The following is a 7808-nucleotide window of genomic DNA, read 5'->3' as shown; positions in this document are numbered from 1 at the left end:
CCACCTCACACCAGTAAGAATGGTGAAAATTAACAAGACAGGAAACAACAAATGTTGGAGAGGATGTGGAGAAAGGGGAACCCTCTTGCACTGTTGGTGGCGATGTGAACTGGTGCAGCCACTGGAAAACTGTGTGGAGGTTCCTCAAAGGGTTAAAAATAGAGCTGCCCTATGATATCAGTGAGGGTGACAAATCATGATAGACACCTAACTCTGGGAAATGAAGAAGGTGTAGTGGAAGGGGAGGTGGGCGGGGGGTCGGGGTGACTGGGTGACGGGCACTGAGGGGGGCACTTGGCGGGATGAGCACTGAGTGTTATACGTTGACAAATCGAACTCCAATAAAAAATAAATTAGAAAAAGAATCTTTTTTCTTTAAAGATTGACTTTATTTATTTAGGCAATAGTTAAGCAAAACTTAGCAGAAATCCCCTGTGATCCCACAATCACATTTTTAAAAAAAGATTTCATTTATTTATTCGTGAGAGACACACAGAGAGAGGCAGAGACACAGGCAGAGGGAGAAGCAGGCTCCCTGTGGGGAGCAGGATGTGAGACTCGATCCTACGACCCTGGGATCACGACCTGAGCCGAAGGCAGACATTCAACCACTGAGCCACCCAGGCTCACAATTTTTTTTCCACAATTTTTAAAAAAGCTGTATTTATTTAGTTTTAGAGAGAGAGAGAGAGGGAGAGAGAGAGGGAGAGCACATGCATGAGCCAGGGCAGGGGCAAAGAGAGAGGGAGAGGGAGAAGCCCAAGAAGACTCCCCACTGAGTGCAGATCCCCTTACAGGACTTGATCCAGGACCCCAAGATCATAACTGGAGCCAAAATTAAAAGTCAGATGCCCAACTGACTGAGCCACCCAGGTCCCCCTAAAGTAATCTTTCTTGAAAGAATCAGAAATGCAAGGACAGGGGATGTCTAAGGACTGGGTGGGAAAGCCCTTTGTCCCTGACTACAAGCTTTCCACCTGCAAGGGGCCGAAGGGTGTTATTAAGGCAAGATGGAAGTGAAACTTTCATATGGGATTCTAAATTGTAGTCATTTATTTGTTACTATGTTTCGGGACTTAAGTGACTGAAGAATGGTTCGTATTATTTGAGAGGAACTAGGAAAATCATGGAGACTGTCATTTTATCCAGGAGCAGAGGACAAACCGGCCCCTAGAGTTCAAGACTGAGCAGGAGACTGCTGGGTGATTTGCTCCCCAAAGATGTCCCCATTCAAGGTATCCATGACACACAGGGGCTCTGATCTGTGGGTATCCTGGGAGTGCTCAGCAGGTGCCTCCTCGAAGGCTGCTCCTGGGCATGTGCTGGACACAGAAGCCCCTTCAAAGTTCCCTGAGACCCTTTCTTGGGGCTTACAGAACCTCAGGCAGACCTGTTCTCCTCCTACCAAACTTTTCCTAACTGCTCCCTCCCTTCCCCCAACATTTGCCACAGTGCTTCCTGTCTTTGGACCTCTGGAGGCTCAAGGAGGAACAGAGCCAAGTCCCTGACTCATCCAGCTTCATCCCTGCCCAGGAACTGGGTTTTCTCTGACCTTTTGATAATCATGCCTTTTCAGCTAAAAGTAACCAACTTCTTGACACATAGTTGGATTATTGCTTCTGATTTTTTGCAAAGCTGTAGAGTAAAACAGGGTGTAGAGAGGAGGCATGAAGCTGGATTTTATGATCTGGGCCTTTTCCCTTGGCAGCCAAGCAGGATTCAGGGAGAAGGACCCTGCTCTATAATAGCCGCCCTACCTGCAGCTGGAAGGAGTATGGTGACTGGACACATAGAGAAGAGTACTGCACAGTTCCTGTGCCTGGTTTAATGTTAGTTGGGGCTGGAGTTTACAAAATGTCCTCAAGTCTCTGCCATATCAACAGGGAGGGAGAGAGGACATCATTACAACCCTTTGAGTTAGGTACGGTCACATTTTATAGGGAAGAAGACTTCAACCTTGGGAGATTAACTTGTTCTTGATCCAGAAAGGAAAAAAAAAAAAAGAGTAAGTGGCATAGTTAAAACAAGCCAGGATGTCTGGCTCCTCAGCTGGTTATTTGAATTTCTTCATTGACATTACTAGCTGGGTGGCATCAGGCAAGTCACTTAACCTCTCCGAATCTCAGTTTCCATGCTTATAAGTGGGATGATGATTCCTATTTTGGCAAATTGTTGAGATGATCAAAGTAAAGTAGCTTGCGCAGTGTCTTAATATGGTACATATTCACTGGAGGCTTTCTTAATACCATTACCTGGTGCATTCTCCTAAGGGCCCCACTGTGTGGTTTCCAGCAGATAGAGGAGCCTGATGTCATGGTCTCTTCTCTGGCTTTTCCCCAGTCCTTCTTGAGCGTATTCCTTTTCTCCTTGGCATAGACTCAGGGCACCATCCTTCATTCCCTATTTATCATTCCGCTCTATGTGACAGCAGGAAACATTCCTGGCCAAGTCATTTGCCCCCTCACCAGCTTGCCCCTCTGCAGCCCTCCCTGGACCCCTGGGCTGGGAGGAATGTGAAGACTAGTACCTGAGGAGCTTTTTCCTTAGAAGTTACTAGAGGCAGGCAGGCAGGTGCTCTCCTACCACCACTGCTTTGGAGACATTAAAGCAGCTGAGGTCAGAGCACTAATAAGAAAAGTAGATACTCACTTTCTTACTTTCTCCCTCCTACCCTCCCTCCCTTCTTCTTTTCCCTCCTTGCCTCTGTTAACATCAGACGTTAACCTGAGGGACACCTGGGTGGCTCAGCGGTTGAGCGTCTGCCTTTGGCTCAGGTCATGATCCTGGGGTCCTGGGATCAAGTCCTGCATCAGGCTCCCTGCAGGGAGCCTGCTTCTCCTTCTGCCTGTGTCTCTGCATCTCTCTCTGTGTCTCTCATGAATAAATAAATAAAATCTTAAAAAAAAAAAGTTAATATGGAGTTAATCCTGCCCCTCAGTTCATGACCCCTCACCAGCATCAGCTGATCCAGGTGACTATAGAATTTTTTTTTCTTCTTTTATCTGATAAGTCTGTGTCTACTCCCCTTCCCCTATGGGATCTCACACTGATGTATTCAACATGTACCTTTGTTTAGATGCGTATTCTTGGGATCCCTGGGTGGCTCAGCGGTTTGGCACCTGCCTTTGGTCCAGGGCACAATCCTGGAGTTCCAGGATCGAGTCCTGCGTCAGGCTCCTGGCATGGAGCCTGCTTCTTCCTCTACCTGTGTCTCTGCCCCTCTCTCTGTCTCTCATGAATAAATAAATAAAATCCTTTTAAAAAAAGATGTGTATTCTTGAACACTAAATAATAATGCTTTGTGTGTGTGATTTTACTGTACATAGATGATAAAGTGTGGTAAATTGCAATCCCTGTGTCCCCTTTTAAACAACTCAGCAAAAAAAAAATAAATAAATAAAAATAAACAACTCAGCAGCAGCTAGATTGAAATTTAGTGCATTGATTTTTACTGCTGCCTACTTTCCTTTGGATGTGTACATTCTTCTGTTCTCCTGTGTTGTTTCTAATTTCTTACCACCTCAAATTGCATTTGATGGCCATCCTGTTACAAGTGTGCCATGGGACCTTTGGAAGAGTTTCTCAGAGGTTTAGATACAGAAATGGTCTTCTGGCCCATCTAAATCTATTAAGTGCCAATATAATTTCCAAAGTTTTCTTTTGTCCACTTTGATATTTTGTTTCAAAACTTCTCTATAGGCTGATAAAATTTCAATAAAAATATGGGAAAAATCAGCTCCCCTTTCCTACTTAATATTAAGATATCAAAAAAGTCAAGGAAAATATACCAAGCATTGCTTTATCCATGTAATTCAAGTGGATCTATTTCTAGAGGCCAAGAACATTAGTGTAAGGTCCAAACAGAAATCCCATTTGTTCAGATGATTGTCTCTGGTGATATTGTACTGGGGATGATGAGGCATCATCCACTGACCGATTTATTGAATCACTGATTTGTGTACTCTTAACCATTCAGACCTTTAACAGGTAGGTACTGTGAGCCTATGATGCTGTTGATACAGTGCCCAGCAATGTGGGCTGGGGGCAGGAAAGTTGGGGATGTTTGAAATATGTAAAAATCTTCTCCTAGATGCTTGCCTGTTTTAATACCCAAAAAGGGCCTGGTAGGACCAAGTCTCAAGGACCTGGAATTCATTCTTTTGACATGTGACCATCAAGGAAGACAACACCCTTATATCCCAGTCTCTGTGGGACAATAGGAACCTAACTTTAATAGGTGCCAATTAGCCAACACAGATGGCCTAATCACAGAAAAGCACCTTTACAAATTCAGGAATAATTTGATGTGCTGGTCACATCCCATAGAGCTACCTCCCTCTGAGATCCTTTAAGATTTTTCTTAGCTCATCCCAGCCCTTAAGAATCTTCCTGCCTTTTGTTTCAGTGGGGAGTGGGGGAGAGTTAAGCTCATTCTCTCTTCCCGACTGCAACAGTCTTGAATGAAGTCTTGTCTGCTTGTTTGATTTTGTCTAGGGCCAGTTTTTGCTTTGACACTGCAAATCCCAGTGATGGGGATGGGTAGGACAAAGGCATCTGCTGATAGTTGCTTGCTGATGCATCTTCAGAACTCCCACCCATATCTCACTCCTGCTTTCCCCACCTGTCACTAAGAGCCTCCACTGCTGTTTCCTCCTGGGTGTGTCCTGGGTTCTGGCTTCTTCTGCTATTTGATCTGTTTATAGCACTCGGTTCATTTTCCATCTTCCAGAAATTCAATGAAAACTCTAGACTATTGGTCTTCCTGCCATGAACCCCTCTTTGTTTCCTTCAAAATTATTATTTCAGTGGGGTTTGGACAGGAGGAATTCTAAAGTTAGGAGTTCTATCTGCCACTTTGAGCTAAACATGCCATTAATTTCCATCCTGGCTCCAAGTGTTCTTTCTCTTTGTAAAGAGATCTTTGAGTCCAAATTCCTGCCCAGCTAACAAGAACCTATAAAAACCATCAGAAAAAGCAAACAATTACCTATCTCTCCAAGTAATGAGATAAACTAATAGCAAAAGAAAATGACAATGGGAAATTCAGTTTGCAATGCTTTTCTCAAAAAAAAAAAAAATCCAATGTATTAACCTCCATAAAGCAAAAAGTAGTCCAAACCCTCAATGTGATCCCAATTTGTCCTCATTTGATGAGTCACTGGTGAAGTACTAGAGCCACCTGCAGGTCATTTACCCACTTACTCATTTCTTCTTTCCTTAGTAGTTGTTGAGTAAGAGGGTGGGAAGACATTGTATAGCAAGAGACTTATGGAGGAAAAACTTATAGCAGTCCCCTAAACCCTCCTTGTCCCATGGAGAAGCATTATTGGACCAGTCACCATTGGGTGCAACATGGGGAGTGCTCCTGGAGAGATATTCTGCTGAGTTGTTTCACCTAATATAGGGAAGTTAGAAGGGGGCAGAAAGAACCAACTGGTCATGCATAGTGGGAGCCTGAACTGGTTTTGCAGGGGAGAAGAACATCTGGAGCTTAGATGCCAGTTGTTCAGGGACATTTGCATACTGGCATAGGTATTTTATCCTAGAAAATAAATATTTATCCTAGAAAGTAAATATTTTGAATGTTGTGGGCCACACAAAGCCTCTGTCACATCTGTCCAGCTCTGTACTTGTACAGCAAAAGCAGCCATGAACAATATGTAAATACATGGGCATGACTGTGTTCCAATAGAACTTCATTTGCAAAAACAGGCGGCAGGCTGGATTTGGCTCCTAACCCGTAACCTAGAATTCTGGTATAATCCAGCTAATTCTTTAGAGTAAAGCTGAGGGTGGAGAGATGCTTCCTAGGCCATCAGCAAAGGGTTTGCCACTCCTAATTCACCTATCCAATACTACTTGGTCTCATGGAACCAACAGTCTTGTGATGGAGAGAAACATTAAGGAAATAATCATGTATAATAAATATATAATTAATAAGTATGACAAGAGGGACGCCTGGGTGGCTCAACGATTGAGCAACTGCCTTTGACTTAGGGCTTGATCCTGGGGTCCAGGATTGAGTCCCATATTGGGTTCCCACAGAGAGCCTGCATCTCTGCCTCCTTCTCTCTCTCTCATGAATGAATAAATAAAATCTTTTAAAAAAGAGTATGATAAGAGCTGTGAAGGGTTAGTTATAGGGTTTTATGAAACAGTATCATTGGAGACCAAACTTATACTCCAGGTTAATGCAAGTCCACTCTAAGGAAAGATTGGTTAACTGAGACCTAAAGGATGAGTGGGAGCTGGCCAGCTAAGGGTGGGTGGAATGAAAACCTTAGGAGAGGGAATGAATAACATATGCAAAATCCCTGGGACAAAAATGAGGATAGAGCATTTGAGATAACAAAAGAAAATCAGTGTAGCTGGAGCACTGAGACAAGGTAGAAAGTGGCTTAGGGGCAGCCCAGGTGGCTCAGCGGTTTAGCGCTGCCTTCAGCCCAGGGCCTGATCTTGGAGACCCGGGATTGAGTCCACGTTAGGCTCCCTGCATGAGCCTGCTTCTCCCTCTGCCTGTGTCTCTGCTTCTCATTCTCTCTCTCTCTGTCTCTCATGAATAAATAAATAAAATATTTTTTAAAAATATAGTGGCTCAGGATGGGTCTCAGGAGAAAGGCAGGGGCCCTATTATGGGGACACCTGGCAGGACATGTAAGGATATTGCATTTTATTCTAGTTATAATGGGAAGCTCTTAGAGGGTTTTCAGGTGGCTGCAGTGGAGAATGGAGAGGATGGGGGAAGAATGGAAGTGGGGAGTCCAAGGGGAGCATATTGTGGTCATCAGGGCAAGAGATAAGGATGACTTCTGTTGGTGTGAGTCTGTTCATGTCTGCAGGTGGAGTTCTGTGTTGGAAGCTGTTTGAGGTTCCTTTGATATTTATGTGTTTATTTTTAAGTTTATTTTAGAGCATGCATGATTGTGAGTGGGGCAAGGGGCAGGGGGAGTGAGAGAAGGAGAGAATCTCTAGTAGACTCCATGCTGAGCTCAGAGCCTCACCCAGGGCTTGATCCTGCAATCTTGATATCATGACCTGAGCCAAAATCAAGAGTCAGAGTCACCAACTGAGCTACTTAGGAGCCCCTCCTTTGATTTTTAAATAGATATTAGTTCAGTAGAGCAACAAATTAAAAAATTAGTTTCCCATCAGCCATTTGCTAAAAAGTTAGCCATTTGCTAACTTATAAAGTTAGCAAAATTTAAGAGGCCCTTGCATAATGCTTAATGAAGTGGAATAGACTGCCCTTAAACAATCGATCTCATTTACCATCTTCGTTGATGAAATATTTGTAGACAATTTAAGCTGCTCTTAATATATTGAACTTTTTAAAGTACTCTACATGCCTGATCTAATACTCAGAACCTTCTGAAGTACTTCACTCCTGTAAAAATAACAAATTAAGCCTGTAGATAAGGAAAATAAAGGTGTGTTAAACATTCCAATATTCTCCACTAAGGCAAATTCTCTTTTATCTCTCAACTCAGAATCACAAGTACAAAATAAATGATTTAATTACACACTTTATTTTGCAGTCACAAGGATAATCTGTCATGGACTCTAATTCACTCTATTCAAAATATAAACACTTGAATTTCCATATAACATAGGTGATTCGAATGATTACAAACACATTCCTAATCTTTGTAGTATTGAGTTTACAGCTTCCTATCTATGTTTGATTTTAACCATTCTGTGGCTTACCCACTAGGGTACAGTGTTATTATCTTAAACATATTGAGATTAATAGACCAGTTTTTTTATGGTATTCACCAAAATCACCATCCCAGCAGCGGGGAGTTTGCTTA

This window comes from Vulpes vulpes, chromosome 2 (assembly GCF_048418805.1).
Source record: "Vulpes vulpes isolate BD-2025 chromosome 2, VulVul3, whole genome shotgun sequence".
NCBI lineage: Eukaryota > Metazoa > Chordata > Mammalia > Carnivora > Canidae > Vulpes > Vulpes vulpes.
Note: the sequence above shows the minus strand (reverse complement) of the source record.